This window comes from Mercenaria mercenaria, chromosome 13 (assembly GCF_021730395.1).
Source record: "Mercenaria mercenaria strain notata chromosome 13, MADL_Memer_1, whole genome shotgun sequence".
In the NCBI taxonomy this organism is placed as follows: domain Eukaryota; kingdom Metazoa; phylum Mollusca; class Bivalvia; order Venerida; family Veneridae; genus Mercenaria; species Mercenaria mercenaria.
In genome coordinates this window covers 33,020,384-33,041,622 of record NC_069373.1, presented here as the reverse complement: position 1 = coordinate 33,041,622, position 21,239 = coordinate 33,020,384, and the positions used below count along the sequence as shown (strand labels likewise).

The window sequence follows — 21,239 nt, the reverse complement described above, 5'->3', positions numbered from 1 at the left end:
TTCCTCAACAAGAAGAAAATTGCAGGCCGTGAAGTAAACCAGAAAGGTAAGTAAGTGCTGTATCATTTTTCAACTAAATCTTTCAATGACTTCAAACACGCACAAAATTATACCCCATGAGGGCCTCTAGTTGGTAACTGGCTTTTGAGTATTATGTCTTTTATATTAACCTTGACCTTTGCCTCCCAAAAACCTACCAACAGCAGGAAATCACTCTATGAAGTTTGAGGTCAACATGCCTAGGAAGCTTTCTCCAGATATTAAAGTCACTCTGGACTTCACCAACAATCTATTGACCAGAATAATTAACCCTATGGAATTTGACAGCCACTGGACCAAGCTTTCTCCATTTCTTCGTTGGAGCCTGTTTTCAGTCTCTGGGTAACTGTAACCTTGACATTTGGCCAACCGATGTTCACCTACTGACCACAGGCAATACCCCTATAAAGGTTGACAGCCACAGACCTAAATGTTCTTTTCATCTTGATCTCACTACCTTACTGACCTTTAGTTAATCATCAATTTTCTCCTGTTGACCAGAATGATTTACCCTATGGAATTTGACAGCCACTGGACCAAGTTTTTATGAAGTTATTTTTCTAGGTCATTGTGACCTTGACCTTTGACCAATTTATAGGCCATATACTAACCATGGCCACTGGCAATAATTCTACCAAGATTGTTACTGCCTAAACCCAGACATTCACCATTTATTAAGTAAACTACAGCTAAACTTTTTAAAAAATGTGGCATTAAGTGACACAATAATGTACCATTTAACAGGCATAAATCATAGAGTCTGGCCTACTCTTGAAAAAGTATCAACTTTGGTGACATGTTCTTCTGCAAGTTGTTGATTAACCTGCAGTAGAGATGGTACAACTTCTCTGACTACATACATAAATGATAGTTTTCTTGGTAGCAAGCCAACTACGTAGCTTTTTTTTAACAAACTTTAATTTCCTGCAGAATGAATGCTGATGGCCTTGCATAAGCCCTCATTGTGATGAACTGTTCTTGATAATGTTCTTCAGCAATCTCTTTTGTTTCAAAGGTCAATAACATAACAAAACATGGCTTTAAAAGGTTCTTGTAATTGAGGAGCAGAAGACAAAGGGTGCCTGTAAGGTTATCATGTAATAATGACCAACAATAATCACCGGGGAATAAATTAGTAATGTATCATCTAATAACTTCTTTGTTCCACTTGGGGACTATTTGTTATTTTATTGTGTGCTATTTGACAAAATGCCTATTCACCACTTTTACACTACAAAAAAGATGCACAGTAAACAACTATGGCAGATATATCCTCTAAACCATCGTAGATACTCTCTGAGCAAAAAACAGCAACAAAAAAAAACAACAAAAAAGCAAAAAAAAAAAAAAAAAAAAAAAAAAACACCAATGCTTTCAAGCAATAGGCTTTAGGGCACTTTTTTCTACCCTTCTTCTCTGACAACATATTCACTTGCATGCTCTTTTTTTTTAAATGATTCACATGGAACTTTGAGTACTGAATTTAAAGAAAACCTACAAGCCCTTTTCTATGAACATTTCATCATGAATTTTGATATAATATTATGTCAAGACCAGTTTTTAAGTTCATATAAATTTTCTTAAAATCTCTTTTGTCCTGTGGCACAGGGGTGACATAGCTGTTTTCATACTGCTGCATGCACACATATATTATTAATCTATGTGTACACATAATATGCATGCATAATATCTAAATATTTCCAAGTACTTTAATACCACTCTGACCGCCACAATGATTATCAGCGACACCATAGTTATCAAAGAGTTCCAGCAGACCTGTTTCACCACTCCGATTTTCCATGTTGGAAAGTGTCGACAACTGGCTTACTATCACAAGCGCACATATTACTTATCATGTGCACACGTATTACTTATTATGTGCACACATATTAGCTTTTTTGTGCAAACATAGTAACTAATACATGCACACACAATAGTATAAAAAGATCTAGGTATGTCACCTCTGAGCTACCATACTTATAACCATGTCTGGTGACAGTGCATTAATAAATACAAAAACACAAGTAAAAACTACTCTGTCTAAAATAAGATTAGGATAAGATCCTTTTTTCCTACATGGTGGTAATAAAACTGCACTTACTGGAACATTACTGCAAAAAAAAGCCTCAATTTTATATTCCTGAAACCTGATTATCATGGAGAGAATTTCCAGCTCATTAGCGAACAGTAGTTAGAAACCACTTGTCTGTTATAGCTATATTATAGCACACAGCACATATTCTCTTATTTCAGTGTTTGGCCAGCAGGAACCAGATCCTCCTAACCTTACTTTGATGTTCCTGGTCAAATGAAATACACATTTTGATTCAGTTAGTTCTTCCAAAAGGTTTGCAAACTTTTTGGCTGTTGCAGCTTAAAGCGCATCATATACAACACAACAGAATGGGCTTTTTTTATAGAATTAATGAAGGCATAGCTCACTGCTGCTCTACATCCTCTACACCCTACAATCTGTACTTTCATATAAGCAAGGAACATTGCTAAAAATAAATATTACAGTCCATTTAATTCTTTTCATAAATGTGCGAAACTAAATTTTCTTCATGCCATTTAAGTCATGAGGGAGCAACAATTTGATATGGCAGATTACGCACAACTATTCCACATCTGGTCGCCAAACACTGTCACTCTAACGTCCCGTCCTGCAGTTTTAATTTCCCATGTTTCAAGCAAATATGCCGCATAAGTTTCCATATTTGGTAACAATGGCATTTATAGGATTTCGTCATGCGGCTTTATTGGGTAATCATAATAATTGTTAGAAACCTGCTAGCCTCTTTTATGCACAGCTTGCATCAAATAATTGCTCCAAATGGGCTGCTAAAGACTGTAATAGGGTCAATTAGGATAAGATTACAAATATCTGTCGCAGAATTGGCAGATATCATAAAGTACTACAAAGATGACAAAACAGCAGAAACAAAATAAACTAGAACTGTCGGCCCTTCAGCAGACAAAAAAAATAAATGTAAAAACCTAACCTTTAGAATAACATGATATGTGTAGAAGTTTTTTTATGGGGTATAATAAATTCAATCCATTCAGTCATTATGAGTTTTTTGATGGACAACCAAATTCTAAGTTGAAAAGGGGCCATAACTCTGTATTTCATAATGATATACATGAGAATGAAAAATGAATTAAATCAAGTCATCCTTTCAAAAGTTATCAAACAGACATCAACATTTTGCAAAATTTTAAATCAGGAAAGGGCCATAATTCTGCCAAAAATTGTTAGATTGCATTTACCATTCATCTATTCAAAGGTTGTTAAAGGAAAAAACAAATTTTATGTCAAAAAGGGTATATAAAACCACAAAAATTTGTCAGATTGTAACCAAAATCGAACTTGACATGTACTTTATTATCATGTACTGTCTACCAAAAATGAACTCAATCCATCAATCCACAGGTGCACAAATGGATGGATGCATGTGCCAACATATCCCCTCCTAATCTTCATTTATGTTGGTATAATTTCTTTGTGTGCGTGCTTTGATTGCTTCTGTTCCTACTCATTGGGATTTGAAATTGCTAAATATACAGTCTGAACAGATGCTTTATATATCACCTTTTAAAATTTCATTTTCATTCAATATCTTACTTAAGGTAGTTCTGCACGTTTGATAAACCCAAGTGATGGCGTAATGTCATTTATCCGAAAATGTAGAATAAAGCCTGGATTAGGCATATGGAAATGAAAATAATTTTATGATTTAATCGAAACCTGTGAGTAAATTTATTACAATGACACTGTTACTAAATTTCTAAAGCCAAAATATGATATTAAAACATATGACACATTAAAAAATTCAAAATAATGTCTTAAAATTAGCGAGAAATGTCCGCTTCACTTAAATCATGGTCAAATATCTCAAAAATAAGCACATGCACCTATACATTTTATTTCACAAAATTATAGGCCATGTGTTTATTTACAACTGTGGGAAGTTTCATCAAAATCTATATTGTAGAAAAAATTCTATTCGCGAAAATGTTATGAAATTTATGATTTTCCCATAGACTTCCATTATGAACTATTGCGTAAGGTCCAAATTTTTCAAATCAGTCTAGCAAATAATCAAGCACACGACCCGATCCTTTTTATTTGCTGAATTTTTTATGTATATTCTGAAGTTTTGAAAAATCAGAGTTTAATCAAATTCTACATTGTAGAAAAAAATTCGATCCAAACGTGCAGAACTACCTTAACCCTGACTATAATCAGTGTCATAATATTACTGAAGTCTAGATATAGTGGCAAAACATTATTATGTTCCACACTTTATCATTATAATGATACCATCAAACTGATCTATTTTCATGTTTTATTTCTTGAGAATGATTCAGGAAATCACAATCCAGAAACTTAATCTAAGTAATTTCCAATAAAAATATTATTAGACCCAGAGATTTTCATAAAAAAACCAACAGAACCTTTGGCTTCAATCTTGCCTCCAAAGATGTACACTAATTGCTGCCTCCTAAATTTATACATGACACTTACTATATTTAAACAGCACTTGGTGCAATTGAGTTCAGAAGTTGTAGACTGGAACTAGTTATTTAGTCTGTAAAGTGGCTGTCATCTACATGACTGTAAATCCCATCAGAGAACCAGTCAACTGGCACAGACACACTCTGAAAACAAATTAGAAATGGTAAGAAAAACATTGATCTTGAAACAATAGACCATTTAATGGCAGAAAATGTAGATATAGGATCCCAAAAGTATGCAAAAGTTATGTCCATCTCCAAAAATACATTTCCTGGAGTTATTAATGCCAGCTTCATGGACATGCCTCCCAACTTTTATTACTGCCAATTGTATGTCAAAATTTTCCAGAAAAAAAAATGCATGCCATCAAAGAACATGCTTCTGAAGCAAATACTGCCTCTTGGTTTTTATATGATGGCCAGCTAGATGATGTACTGTGGAAAGTTGCGATTTGAGAATAGTGCCAACTTGCTTTCTCTGTCCTCAGCTTAAGCATGTAATAAGCACAATATGAACAATGTTTTACCATTTCCATTATTCATAATATGAGCCGTGCCATGGGAAAACCAACATAGTGGCTTTGCGACCAGCACGGATCCAGACCAGCCTGCGCAACCGCGCAGTCTGGTCAGGATCCATGCTGTTCGCTAACAGTTTCTCCAATTCCAGTAGGCTTTAAAAGCGAACAGCATGGAGCCTGACCAGACTGCGCCGATGCGCAGGCTGGTCTGGATCCATGCTGGTCGCACACCCACTATGTTGGTTTTCTCATGGCACGGCTCAATTATTGATTTCAATTTAAAAGCATCCTGTGCACTTATTCCACTAGACAATTTATGCGCAATAACAAAACAATAAAGCAATACTTAATTCCCAGGGAGATATTAGATAAAATTTCCCCCAAAAAATAATTTGTGTGATCAATTTTGGCATTTTCCAACTTGGTTTCAGATGTGACTTCTTGCATTTATCATTTTCTCACCAAGGACAAAGATATTGCAGATGAAATAGGAATAAACATTATATAAATATGATAAGAAGTTGCTTCTTATCAAACTTGTTGCCTGTCAGAGCCAGTTATGACACTGAAATTTTCCTAATGTTTTCAGAACCACTGCGTGCCAATTCCTGTTGACTTTCTTGTAACGATTGTTTTTAAGCATTAAAAAGAAGTTGGCACTTTAATGCTTCAGTAAAAACAACATTTACTACCAGTATATTACCAACATTTGCATTCCATCACTTGAAGACTGATATAGACTTTGTACTCTGCAATATCATTATCTGAGTACTCTGCAAATGGCTTTACACAAATATAAACTGAAAACTGAAACTGCTTTATTTGATTAAACGCCTAATTTTACACATAGTATATTCACTGGCGTTGTACATTAAATTTTACCAGATTTATATAGCGCCCAAGGCGCTTTACATAGTTCAAATGCAGCCACACAGGGCGCATAATTCATCCTCTACTAGTACAGACACAGAGTGATCTGACCAGAGGGACAGAGTGAGACAAAGCCCCCACGACAGAGAGATCAGAAATCAGATACAGGCTTATCCGGCTAACTTAGCCTAGCTCGTTTCGAATAGACAGCCTGGTTCTTTAACGTGCCCAGTGTATAGCACTGATACACGCAAGGATTGCCTGGGTTCCTGACCAGTACACCTCTAGTTGGGTGGGAAACACTGAAAAGCGTTTCTGAAAATTCCCGAGTAGCTGCCAGGGATCGAACCCCGACCTCAGGATTGGAAGGCCAGTGTGCAAACCACTGAGCTATCCGTCCACCCAAATATACATCCTAGAACTTCCAAATTCACTGAATAATTATAACTAACTGACTGAAACTCAAACTTGATTAACTATGTAACTGTGTACATCAGGATATACACTGAATACATTGTATCAAACTGAAAGACGCCAAGAATTTTTCACAATTCCCGTAAGTTGATGGCTACAAATGGGTATTTCCTACTTAGGCTGAAATCAAGGATTATGTCTACCAATAAACAATTGGTTCTTTAATTAAATGATTTTTCAAAACCAACAGACAATTTTTATTTAAACTGTCTAAATAATTATAATGATCTTTAAATGCTATATGACCTTGACCTGTTTGGTATGGAACAAATATCACTATTATAATATTATAACTGACGGTATCCTTACTCTTTATTTTCAGAAAAAGACTGCACCCACATATTGCAAGTGGAACTGAGGAATCCCAGAAGGAAGAAATCAATTTTGTTATGTACTTTAAACCTTCAGTAAATTGATTATCTAGTTTCTGTAACAGAACCAAGTACAAAGACACATCAGGCAAACATGTTATCTGTATTTGCAATGACATGCAATTTTAACTTTAAGGTAACTTGACATGAACAACCAAGATGGCATCACGAAATTAGGGTTGGTCACATTATTTACCTCTATAGACAATATCCTGCTACAGAGGTCTAAAGATGCATTTTAATCATTTAACACACACATAAACAATTGTAAAAATGCATTTAATTTTTAAAATTATAAAATAAAATTTTCTGAAACTCACCATGAAAAGTAGTCAATTTTTGTGCGCATTTTGCGGAAAAGTTATGTATCCAAACTGAAAATAATTTATATCATCATATGTTTGAATATGTCCTTCAGATGCTCCACCTATGAACAAAAGAATTTATCCTCTGAGTTTTATGCTATTTGCTCTGGAATTTCATCAGTAAATTATAAATTTCAATATTTTGTTGCAAATAAATTCAGTAACAAGGGGCTATGCAATTTCAAAAATATGTTTATTGTAAAACTCACCCAGTCCTATGAATGGAAAATAAACCAAAACATAGCTGATTTTGGGTATATTACATTATTTTTTATGACTCTTCATGTTCAAATGAAGAAATCCTTATCTAAACTGTCTCTATATTTTTTGGGAAGCAACAGAAAATCAAGAATATGTACTTTATCAATTACATTAAACATATATTAATTTAGTATGGCCTAAGATCCATGCTTTCCATGAGATTTCCATGCAAGTCAGTAAAGTTTTGACATTGAGGGTTATTCAAACAGTAGCAAACACATTTGAACTAGGACACAGATTGAAAAGATTGTAAATGTTTTATAAAATTTAAATACAAACAATGTAGAATTACTAAGAAATGAACATATCACTCAAAACTCTTAATATGTGAGGATGTAAAGTCTCAGAAAGAAGGACAAAGTAAACTTACATGTACTTTGAATTTTTTTAACGACCCTCATACTGCCAGCAGGTTTCAACATTTTAGGGTGTAAAATATAGAAATTTATAATTTACTGATGAAATTCCAGAGCAGATAGCATAAAACTCGGTGGATAAGTTATTTTGTTCATAGGTGGAGCACCTGAAGGACACATCCAAACATATGAGGATATAAATTATTTTCAGTTTGGATACATAACTTTTCCGCAAAATACGCACAAAAATTGACTAGATTTCATGGTGAGTTTCAGAACATTTGATTTTATATTTTTATAAATTAAATGCATTTTTACAAGTGTTTATGTGTGTGTTAAATGATTAAAATGCATCTTCAGACCTCTGTAGCAGCATATAGTCTATAAGAGTAAATAATGTGACCAACCCTAATTTCGTGATGCCATCTTGGTTTTCCCTGTCAAGTTACCTTAATGCTATTTTGCATTTATAATTTTAAAGATAAATTGTACCTAATAATAAGGTTAGAATCAAAGAATAAAGAAACTGTTTTCTGAAAAACTCAAAGAAATGTCACACTGACAAAAAGGCGGCTTTTTATGTAACAGTTTATTCATTCACTTTATTGTGTAAGAATATAAATGCACATACAAATAAAATCTACCTTAAAATCGATGTACATCCATATATATTTCAAATTTTCTGCACTGTCACATACAGATTACATTGCTTTGGCATCAAACTATTCTCATGATGACAATGCAGTTTTAAACTACCTGTTAGAGACTGGAATACAACATAGCTAGCTGTTCGCATGAACTACCCCAATTTTCATGTTATTTGCCTATAAAAATGGAATGGACCTATAAAAACAGACTAAACCAGAAGTAGTACATTATTTCAAGGATCTATTATCAGGATAGATGAGGGCAATTTTAGTCCAATTAGCATGGTCATTATTGGTTTCCATATGTTTGACAACAGAATGAGGGCATGAAAACATTTATAGCAGTATCTTGTTTACCAGCAGAATTAGACAATATTTCTTTTCACGAAACATGCCACTTTTCCTCAAAACATATGACTAACCAGTAGCAGATTTATGCCAAAACATTACTCCTTCATTAATCGCATTGTTTCTGCCTAGCCTGGGAATCCAGTCTGACAATTTCTAACTTTTTTAATACCTGCAAATTGACAGCCTGGGGAAACCTGTTTTCCGACCGCAGCGCCACCTATATTACACCCGAAATATGCGGGTGTTTGATAAAGAACGATAACTTCTGAAAGCAATATATCATGGCTAAAAATAGAAACGGAATTCTCACGGAAAAGACAGATCTGAATCGTGTACTTCCGAAAGTTTCCGAACATTTCCGGGCCATAGACAAATACCAGTTTGTACCTCCCACAGCTTTTCCAGCAAGTTGCAACAACTTTTAAATATATCAGTATAAACTTAAATTTGCGCCATAGCTATCAAGAAGTTATATTAATGCAGACCTAGTGATCTACGGAAATTGCCGAATTTTTGACATCACTGCCTCGTTTCCGTTTCAAACAAGCGCAGATCTGATCACATGTTAATTAGGCTAATTATAGAAAATCGATAATCAGTAGTTACATGGAAACTCCTTCAGATTTCCCCAGGCGTTGATAATATCAGAAACTCGATGAATGCCAATTAACACTAATTAGCGCAAATTAAGTGATCTTTAATGCATAGGTATTAGGTATGATTTCTTCTGACAAAGCACAAATATTATCAACGGCTTCCCAGGCTAGTTTCTGCCATGAAAACATACTATCTAATCAAGTAGACCAGGATCACCTGTTCTGTAATATTAGCATAACAATCAATCAAACAGACCTATTATAAACACTCAAGTTTTTAAGCACTACAAAAATCAAAACATATGCCCTTAATTATATGAAATTTCTCCTTGGAAGATGTAGCAGTAGAAAAGACAAAACTCAGGCTAATATTTCAAATATAACAACCAATATCCCCTGCTACAAATGTTTGAAGTGGTTTAATTATTCAATAATTGTATTTATCTATAAATATTCATTAACCTATTATCATAGATGTATTTAAACTTTTGAAAATAAGGTAACCATAATTTCAATGGTTTTTTTTCCCTCAAGCTCTTGAGAGTACAGACAATATAGGATAAGGAATCCATCCTATTTCTCTCTTCGACTTATTTTCTGATACATTATGACAAGTTCTGCCAATAGACGTGGTGATATATTGATCTCTGACCAGTAGTATGTCCCAGACATGAGGACAAGACAAATTACAAAATCATCTAGATAATCTCTCTCATCTCTTTCTGTCTGCAATCAGAATGACCTACAGGCAGAGTAGGTGGCTCAGCAAATATATGTGTACATCCAGAATGTCATTATACATTATACACAGCAAGAATTAGTGAAATAGCTCATTATATAATATCTCCTACCATATAACAGACATTTTTTCTTTAAAGACAAGAGACGGGGATAACCGTCTGGTTTCTGAATACCAATTTAATACATACATATTTATGAAAGGAGTAAGTTGTGTGTGTATCTGTTATTTAAATTGTATAACTTAAATGTTCTTATAATGATACCTTGACCTTAAATAGTGAAATTTAGAGTTTGGTTAAGTAAGGTCAATATGACCTTGACCTGTAAGACCTAAGTATTTGTCAATAAAGCATACTTATCATCTATTATAGTGTAATAGCTGAGTGCAAAACCTGGTACTAGAAAAATATGTCTTGATATCTCAAAACATTATCTTGCATCTTTTTTAGATGCCAAACTGAGAAATTGTGATTAATTATTCTGAAAATGCAGAATTAATGATGTCTGTTAGCATGATGTACGACATGCACGGTATTGATCGAAAACAGATTAAATATTGATGAAATTTACTATGTAAAGCCATGCATCTCTGTTTAACCCAATTACTCCCTCCTCTGTGATTGCTCTTGACCACTCTCTAAGCTGCTTAAAGTTATAACTGACCACTTTGACCAGTTGTTGGACAATTGATTTCATCTTGCTGTGGTCAGTTTGTGACCAGATGGACTTTGGTCAAATCATGTAAAATTCTCTTAATTATACAGGATTTGCAAGATATTGTTGTTGCTTTAATACTGAGCATGATATGGAATCCAAGGCATCTGGAAATATCAAACAATGACTTCAAGAAGACAGAATAAGTTAATTAGAAAAGAACATCAGTCAATTTCAAGTTTTCATCAGAAAATTAACTGTAATAATTCTGGCATTTCATTTGATCAAATATCAACACAAAGCTGTTTGAATTAATGTAGAATTAATTGCAATATGGCCACAGTATTGTACTGATCTGGGTCTGCTTTGCCAGGAATTTGCAGCTTCCGCATCACATCATAAGGTGAAGAATGTTGCAAGGAAACAGGCAAGCAAGGCTTAAAGGGGGATGAAAGAACAAGAAAATTCACATTATAACAAGATCTGAGACAAAGTCTCAGACCAAAATGGCACTCAGAAACAAGTATATACTTCCACAACATTCAGAGAAAAACAAGAATCTGATTCAATTTTCTTTGTAACTAGTGAACCATGCTTTTGGTATGATTTTTTAAAATTCTTGTATACATCAAAATCATATTTCACTTTAGAGCCTGAGCAGCAAAGTGACCATTACAGTGAAACTTTTCTAAACAAGAACCAATAAATACATGAAACCCTTCCAAACTGAACACATTTTGCAGTCCCAAAATATGGCCCGATTTCATAAAAAAAATACCCCTGTAAACAGGAACTCTTCTATTTAGGAAACCAAACAACTTTTCCGGACCAAACCTCTATTTATCAACAGAAAACTAGCCCTGAAAAGCACAATTTTAATGGTAATCAGAATGATCATAAGAGGCGACTAATAGGGTCTTGACATTAAATTCTTGGTTTTGCTGTAACTGTGATTCCAGCAGGTATGCAAATTTTGATTCCATACCTCATGTTTTTATTTCGATGTAAATGAGATGTGAAACCAAAATTTGTAGTCCTGTTTGGCGCCATATAACCTATACTGTGTTGGTGTACCGTAAAACCCAAATAAATAAATAAATCAGAATTTTGACACTTGCTTTTTTACTAGATAACCAGGTATTGCACATGTCCACAAAAAAACTTTAATGGTGTTGTTTCATACAGTTACTAAATAAGACCAGGATTTAAAAAGACCTAGATCAGAATTTAAAAGAACTAGTTTGTTATGTAATTGTATAACTATTTTATGTAATGTAGCACTCATTCCACCAATAAACGGTCTAATCTGAACATTTTAACTCTGGTCCAGAGGCTGTTTGGTACAGGGTTCCACTATACAAAATAAATACAGCATACTAAGTATAAAACATCACAAATATGTTAATACAGACCTATAGTTCATAGCAGAATGACCTGGAATTTACAATTTCTGTCCAAATCAGTGGACACCATCACAACACTGATTAATCTCAGAACTCTATCCTGCAATGATGCTTTCACTTTAATCACAGATAACCAAATTTTCTCTATCATCAACAGCATGCCTACAGCAGCAATCAATGACTGGACCAGCAGTCCTTACAGAAATAGCCTATAAATCATCCTCTCTATTAAATGTATCAAATTTAATAGGGGTTTTATTCAGAGGCTCCTGTTGTACCAATATCAGCCATTGCTGGTGTCCATTATATTGTGCAAACATAAATCATGACTCACAATAGCTATACATGGAAATGAATGATTGAGAGAGGTGAGAGATTGGCGCTTGCCTACTGGACCTTAATGCAATAATATGTCAGGGAAATTGACAGGAAATATCGCTTTATTCCCCAACAATTTAACAGCATGGTAGCATTAGCTGTTAACTGTGGCAAAAAACAATGTATCATATGGGAGAATGTTGATAGTGATCGCTAGCTACACATCTCCTCATTCATTCTTGATAACAAGTATCATAATTTTTCCAAAAACACAAGTCTTGTCAATTAATCTGAAATAAAAATGTTGCACTAGAAACATTTTAAAAGGCTAAGGAACATTACAATGCCCTGATGGGTTTGAGAATATTTTATGGTTCTGATTTTCAGATTAGAAACTAAATTATCTACAGATTGCTTAAAAATACAAAAAAATGGGTTTTTTTTCAAAGGACTGCATACAATATTGACAGAAAATCTGAGATGGAAGAAAACTGACTCTTTCGTCAGATTATCGCAGAAAGCACTGCTAGATCTCGGGATCAAACCCGTGACCACTCAACTGGTAGTCTTGTGCTGTACATTGAGATAACAAAAAGGGCTAGTTTCTTAATCATAACTCTCTGACTAATTAAGTGGCAGCTGTATATCCCACATATAAGGCAATAATTACATGATATAACCTTTTTGGAGACATTTAAGACATGATAATAATATAACAATAGGTTTTTTTTTTCCAACTGATATTACATCACATTGCCTGGTTCCCAGATTCTCATCGATTTTCACAACCAGTCTGTACATAATCATTCTGCAGAAAATATCAATAGTGGGAGATGAGTCAATCAATCAATTGTGCCATGACTACAGCCTCTAATCAACCACCTTTTCTCTCCAGAAAGTAAAACATAACAGTTATTTGTAATTTCATTACAGTTTTCTATAAACAAAAATTCAATATTAATGGGTGTAATGGTGTCACATGACTTCAGTATAGTTATTCTCGCTGAGGGAATTCATCTTAAGAAACTGGAAGAAAAAATAAAATCTATAGATGATTGTCAAGAACAATGAGATAAAACTTGTGATCAAACTAAAGAAAAATAAAGTTACAAGATAATGCCATTTCAAAAGCTTTCCTAGATGACTTAGATATATCCCTATGTTTAGTTTGGTGGAAGGTGAACCTATAAATACAGTAACAAATACAGTAAGTGTTCCCTGAGACTGACTAAGTGTTCTAACAACTTTCTGATATGAATCAGAGGTAGATTGCAATTGATTTCAGACACACTGTCTTCTGTCAAATTGTTGAATACTGGGGAACACTTGCAAACTTCACTGAGTGACATTTACTATCTAGACAGTTTTACTTCCTAGCCCTTACCCTGCTAAAAAAGCACTAAAATAAATGATGGCTTATTCAAGACAATAAAACAGCGGATACATTATACTTACAAATAGATACAATTGCAAGTGTTTGACCTTAAAAATGACCATTACAGTATTTTAAAGATAAGACAAAAAAAGATACTCCTGACAGAAGTTTCAAAATTAACCAGCATGATAAAATTTGCATATCAAAATCTAGGCATGACCAATTCTGATTCTCAAAGCTTCATATACCTTATACTTAGTCTGAGTTGCTTAACCTTCAATGTTCTTACCATATAAGAATATTGCTCACAAACATTAATAAAGATATGGAACACAGCCACTGATGTGCATCTTTATTACTTTGTTCTCCGAGGATTTATATAATTACTTTCTATTATCAATTATTTATGGACAATTTTCCTAATATATTACTATAACTGTGCTGATGAAATTATACAGCCTGACCATTTCATGGGGATTTTACAGCATTTATTACATTAGAGCATTGAGAATCTGATTGGTGACCAGTGTGGCATGCTACAATGACCTAAGAAATTTATGTGGTAGAGTGTGGTAAGTGCAGTGATTGGTGACCAGTCCAGCATGCTACAATGACCTAAGAAATTTATGTGGTAGAGTGTGGTAAGAGCAGTGGTTGGTGACCAGTCCAGCATGCTAAAATGATCTTAGAAATGACACTAAGAAATGGTTTGGCAGAGTGCAGCAAGTGCTGCGACTGGTGACCATGTAGATTGCATGATATGCTAAAAGGACCAAAGAAATATTTGTTTAAAAGATCTAAGAAAGTTTGGTGTGGTACCTGTGGTAGTATACCATAATTATATGCTGAGATTGGTGAACAACATTGAAGTAAACTATTATGATCTGAGGAATAATGTGGTAGGGTGCAGTAAGTGCTGCAACTGTTACTGTTGACCATGCAGACTGGCATGCAGGAATAAAGTTTATATCAATTTCCGTACTACATAATCTCAGCTGCTCAGTCAATTTCATTGAAAAAACGTTTCGATACAGTCTGACAATATATTTGATTTGTTTGGCCAAAGAATTTATGAATTCAGCATTATCTGCAACTAATTCAAATATTGTTGTTTTGTTTTTCATTGACATAATTAATCAACTAGGTTACGAAAATATATATTTGATATTAATCTCTGAAAACTAATGGGTCTGTGGAAATCTACAGTGTTTTGTAAAATTAATGTGGCAATATGATGTCAGTTGTAATTCAACATTTTGGCTTCTGAAATATAGCACCTTTGAAATTAATCTAGTCTCATCAAAGGAAATGCTGGATTGTAAATATATTTTCTTTAACAGATTCATCTGTTGTTATTTTAGATGTGTCATGCTCCTGATTCCCTTCAATTTTCTGGCAAAGAAGCAACACAATAATCAATGGTTGTCTAACATTAAATCATCCTTGACAAGAATAGGTAGCTGTGGACAAGTTCATTAATATTTCACAGTGTAATTAGTCCTCTGGTACAGCCTTTTTCTATAGTATAAAACAGATATTGCACCCTCGGGATCCTGGCAACTAAAGGTCACAGATGGCCTGCAATAAGAAACCATTTAAACCACATGAATGAATGTCTGAATAGAAATCAATGTATGGACAAAAGATGTACAATCAAAAAATGGAAAACAATCAAAAATTGAGTAAACAAACTTTAAATACAAGAATGAGCTTGTACCTTGTCATTAGTAACAGCTGAGCAAAACTTGTTCAATGTAAACAGGAAATGGAGGATATTGCAAAATATGGTAAAAATTAACATACAATATGGTTTAAGTTTATACTAATTTGTTTTAGCTCGCTTGTGATGAAAGCTTCAAGCTTATTGGAGCCACTCTCGAGTCCGTTTCCTGGAAAAACCAGTATTGGTGTCATATGAGAAGTCATGGTCGTGACCCCAGTGGGGCTCGAACCCACGACCCCTGGAATGAGCGGCCGACACCATATCCACTAGACCACCACTCCCAAATATGGTTTTGCTGAAAATAAAGTGGCAAGTTCATAAATGAAATTGCCGTGCATTAGAATTTGATAAATTTGATTATATAAATAATCCCATAACTGTATTTTCTGGGAAAGAACTTCAATCACATGATAGTAAGTTTTCAATGCTAGTGACTTCTGTGAGAAATGGTAGGTGCTGCCTGTGTTTATCAAGTTAATAAGAAAAACAAATTAAATGAAATATTTCCTTTGATGATGAATGGAGAAAATGATTATCAGATGTAGAAATGCCATGTCAGACTGGCTCCAGAGCTTCTCATCATAACTGATGAAAATAAAAACAAATTGGTAGAAATTTGACCAAGCTGCTTCTATTTTCTCTGCATATCTGAATTTGTAGGATAGAAGCAATTTAAAATAAAGTCTGCAACCATGCTGCTTTGGAAATGGTTTCTCAAAAAGTGTCTCTAATCAGGTTCCCAAAATGGAAACAAGAAGCACAAACTCAGCTTGCTGTCCATATTCTGTCTGTGTTTCCATTTTAGAACAATATCATGTGATTAACAAGAACTGAGGATGTCTGCTGTGAACATACATCATTATCATCTTACATCTGTAATATCACTTAATGACGCATGACATAAAATGTGATATTTTGTATAGGAAAGTGCCATAAATAGAACCATGTACTTTGATATGTCTACAAAAATAGAGGCCAATTCCAAAAAGTTTGTCCATACTATCAGGCCATTCACTTTCAGCTTTTCCCTCTAATTTCATGCCAATGCTCTGAAACTGACGGACTATGAATGTTCTTATCTGACAATGATTTTGTCTGGCAATTCTCTTATTCTCTTCTGTGACAATGTTCTAATGTGACAATACTTGAATATGAAAAAAATCTTGTAAGGTAGTTCTTTTTGTTTATGTTCTTATATGGCAATGCTGTTAATAATGTGTAAGTTCTTATGACATGATTGTCGGGCAATTCCTATGTGAATGTTCAATGTGAATATTTGATATGAAAAAAACTGTGAAGTAGTTCTTTGTTTATTCTTATTGCCAATGGTTATATGTAATGTTCACATCTACAATAATACTGTAGAGTGCAATGCCTGGAGTACATGCCTTATGTGTCAATATGTCATTGGACAATGCTCTATTACAAAATATACATTACTTTTGCCATAATATGTGGTCTTAAAATAGCTATAAGTCCACAGCTTACATTTCAGGTATGAGTTGATACAACATAAGTTTGTTTTGTGGACCACCAAGTTGGTCAGCAGCTATATAATTTGTCCGGCACTAGCATTAAAGCTACATATTGTGTTTCAATTGCTTTTAACCTGCCCACAAGTTGCTGTTGATTATTGTCCTTCCTATTATGTCATTAGAGGGAAGATCAAAGAAAAAAGTGAGAGACAATAAAATCACAAATTGCTGCATCATCAAAGCCTTAACTGGCAACCCAAGTAATTTGTTAGTGTTTTATTTCTATAAACTGTACTGTAAAATTGCTGTTACAGAGCTGATAATACAAACACGGCTACATTGACAACAGCTGATATAACCCATTTTGTCAAACCAGCAGGATTTTGTAGGTGTCCCGTTGTCATTTGAATGAAAAATTTTCAGTGGTTGATTTAAAGCTACTACTAACCATGTCATCAGAACTTTCATGCAAAAAGATTCTCAGTTTCTGGCAGACTGGGTTCACAAAACAGCAAATACCCTTGACATAATATGCTGAAAGAGGTGCAAAAAATTATTTCAAGTTTTTAAGTAAATCTGTAAAGCATTATGCATAAGAAGTCCTCATCAGAATGAAAATAACAACTCCAGATGGTCTCCATATTACATTTTACCCTGATAAATGTATCAAAAGTTGAACATTATAGTTACCAAAAATTCATACTCCTATTAAATGAATGATTTATTCACCTCATAAGATGTTTCAAACTGAGATGGGTAATGAACCTTAATTTTTAGGTGATTACATACACAGTCAGAATGTGAAGTTGGGGATTAAGATGCTTATGTACCACATGAGGAGTATTGTAACTACTGATGAAAATATTGACTGTAAAAATGTTATAAAAATGGATATCATACACAGAGGGGTGTGATATGTGGATTATTTTACTACTGTAAAAAATACTGACTGTAAAAAAGTAATGAATAAGATATCTGATAAAGAGTGTGTGATATTTTGATGGTTATCAATAAAGGGTAATAATTTCCTGTTTACCATTAATTTTTATGTGAGCTTCATTTGCTTTGTAACAGAAGAAATACTGACATTTGTTTCTTTGAACTTCCCTAAATACTTTTTCATATTGCCAGTGAAATGTTCAGTTAGGTCATCATTTTCTTTCAAAAAGTAATTAATATTTTTACAACTTATAGCAACTTTTATGAAGCAAATGTGGGTTGATACTGGCTATCAGCAACATTTCTGATGAATCATTATGTTTGTAAGTAACCATCATAACTTTCATCTTGATGTGAATAGTAGTCACCCTATTTCTCAAAAATCATTTACAGATGACCAAAACTTTAAATTATCAAATTATTGCACTGACCTAATGGAAGGAGGCCAATTCATAGCCAAGGCAATATTCTGGAATGTTCTCAATTGCTGCCCTAAAGTTATGAATGAATGTAAATACATCAGAAGAGAAAATTGCTTCATCATAAATGGTTTCACAGACTGTTCATAAAGTGCTCCCCAATTATCCTCGGTATAACAGCTTACCACAGCCTTACATCAAGCATATCTATAATGTATATTACAAAATTTGAATGGAGTTTGAAAGGTAAAAAAACAATGTATCAAGGCACAAGTTTAAATAAATATTGATTGAAAGATAATTAATTTTTCAGATTCTAGCTTTTCCTAGACAACTGACAGTGTTATAGGTGCTAGCTAACTTACTGTAACAGACTGCAGTTCCGGTGTGGTACTGAACTAACAAACATTCTGCAAAGATGCATTCCTGTTAATTAGACAAGAAAATATTTTTGCCCCTATAAACAATTAAAAAAGCTTCCAGGAAAGAAGTTTTTTGTTTTCAAGTGAAGTTTTATGTGCAAACCTTTAATTAGGTGTGCAGATGACATATTTTATATCTCCACAACTGCACAGAGAAAATATAAATCTATAATAAAAAGGACAGGAAACAAAAAGACTTCCCTAATACAAAATAATTACCTCTGTATGGTATTTTGTCTAGCATTGGCTAATTGGAATAAAAGATTGTTTCACAGGTTGTGGGCATAGATGGGAGTGCAATGCTTAAGGATAACTGTTCTGGTAAAATAGTTACCCCTGAGCCAGATATTCCAATGAACACCCACACATATATGAAATCTGTTTCTTGCATGTTATACTCAAGAATTAATAGAAACAAGAGGGCCATGATGGCCCTATATTGCTCACCAGAGTACATCTGGCCTACTGATCTAGTTTTTGACCCCACAAGACCCAGTTTCGAACTTGATCTAGAGATCATAAAGACAAACACTCTGACTAAGTTTCATAAATATTGGGTCACAACTGCGACCTTTAGAGTGTTCACAAGCTTTTCTTTTGATTTGACCAGGTGACCTAGTTTTTGAACCTACATGACCCAGTTTCAAACTTGACCTAGAAATCATCAAGACTAACATTCTGATTTAGTTTCATAAAGACTGAGTCACAAATGTTGCCTTTAGAGACTGTTCACACACTTTTCCTTTGATTTGACCATGTGACAATAGTTTTTGATCCCACATGACCCAGATTCAAACTTGACCTAGAGATCATCCAGACAAACATTCTGATCAAGTTTCATACAAACTGAGTCACAACTGTGGCCTCTAGAGTGTTCACAAGCTTTTCCTTTGATCTGGCCTACTGACCTAGTTTTTGAACCCCACATGACCCAGTTTCAAACTTGACCTATATATCATCAAGACAAACATTCTGACCAAGTTTCATAAATATTGGGTCACAACTGTGGCCTTTAGAGTGTTCACAAGCTTTTCCTTTGATCTGGCCTACTGACCTAGTTTTTGGACCAACATGACCCAGTTTCAGAACTGACCTAAAGATCATCAAGGCAAACATTCTGACAAAGTTTCATAAATATTGGGTCACAACTGTGGCCTCTAGTGTTCACAAGCTTTTCCTTTGATTTGACCGGGTGGCCTAGTTTTTGACCCCACATAACCCAGATTGGAAACTGACCTAGAAATCATCAAGACAAACATTCTGGCCAAGTTTCATAAATATTGGGCCACAACTGTGGCCTCTAGAGTGTTCACAAGCTTTTCCTTTGATCTGGCCTATTGACCTAGTTTTTGAACCCCACATGACCCAGTTTCAAACTTGACCTATATATCATCAAGACAAACATTCTGACCAAGTTTCATAAATATTGGGTCACAACTGTGGCCTTTAGAGTGTTCACAAGCTTTTCCTTTGATCTGGCCTACTGACCTAGTTTTTGGACCCACATGACCCAGTTTCAGAACTGACCTAAAGATCATCAAGGCAAACATTCTGACAAAGTTTCATAAATATTGGGTCACAACTGTGGCCTCTAGTGTTCACAAGCTTTTCCTTTGATTTGACCGGGTGGCCTAGTTTTTGACCTCACATAACCCAGATTGGAAACTGACCTAGAAACCATCAAGACAAACATTCTGGCCAAGTTTCATAAATATTGGGCCACAACTGTGGCCTCTAGAGTGTTCACAAGCTTTTCCTTTGATCTGGCCTACTGACCTAGTTTTTGACCCCCACATGACCCAGTTTTGAACCTGACCTAGATATCATCAAGACTAACATTCTGACCAAGTTTCATAAAGATTGGGTCACAAATGTGGCCTCTAGCATGTTCACAAAGCAAATGTTGACAGATGCCGGACAACGCACACTGACAGATGCCGGACAAAGACTGGTCACAATAGGTCACCTTGAGCATTTCGTGTTCTGTGTGTGGTGAGCTAAAAATGAATAAATAAAACAGAATTTTCTTTATAGCACTTTTTTCTTACAGTAGCATATTTAAACAGGGTAAATCAAAGTCCCTAAACATGAGAGACGTCATCATGTTTCAACACTGAACGACAACGTTAAGTTCTAGTTTAATTTTATCATATTATCATATAATGTCATGCATTTATGTCAAATAATTTGTTCTTTTCTAATTCAAGAAATGTTCTGGAAAAAACAACAAGTCTATCAAGTACTGATTTTGGGGGGGGGGGGGGGGGGGGGAATAACAAACCATAAATAGGCCATCTGTTACACTACACGAGTTATTTGACATGACCATGGGCTGAAACCTGGCAAAAACAGTGGAAAGTCCGTTCTTGTATGATGGCATATACAAGTATGAGACAACACA

The 21,239-nt window shown here is 34.5% G+C and overlaps 1 protein-coding gene across 6 annotated transcripts in view; it reads right to left on the bottom strand.

Moving 5' to 3' along the window:
• Window positions 1-21,239, bottom strand: part of LOC123528941 (neuroglian-like) — a 113,871-nt gene that overhangs the window by 62,957 nt on the left and 29,675 nt on the right. For 5 of the 6 annotated variants that reach the window (XM_053521478.1, XM_053521477.1, XM_053521479.1 and 2 more), the window contains one exon: window positions 4,568-4,701. The exons of the other annotated variant lie outside the window; for it this stretch is intronic. The gene's annotated coding sequence lies outside the window, so the exon portion shown is untranslated. The remainder of the gene's footprint in view (window positions 1-4,567; window positions 4,702-21,239) is intronic. 6 annotated transcript variants of the gene reach the window in all.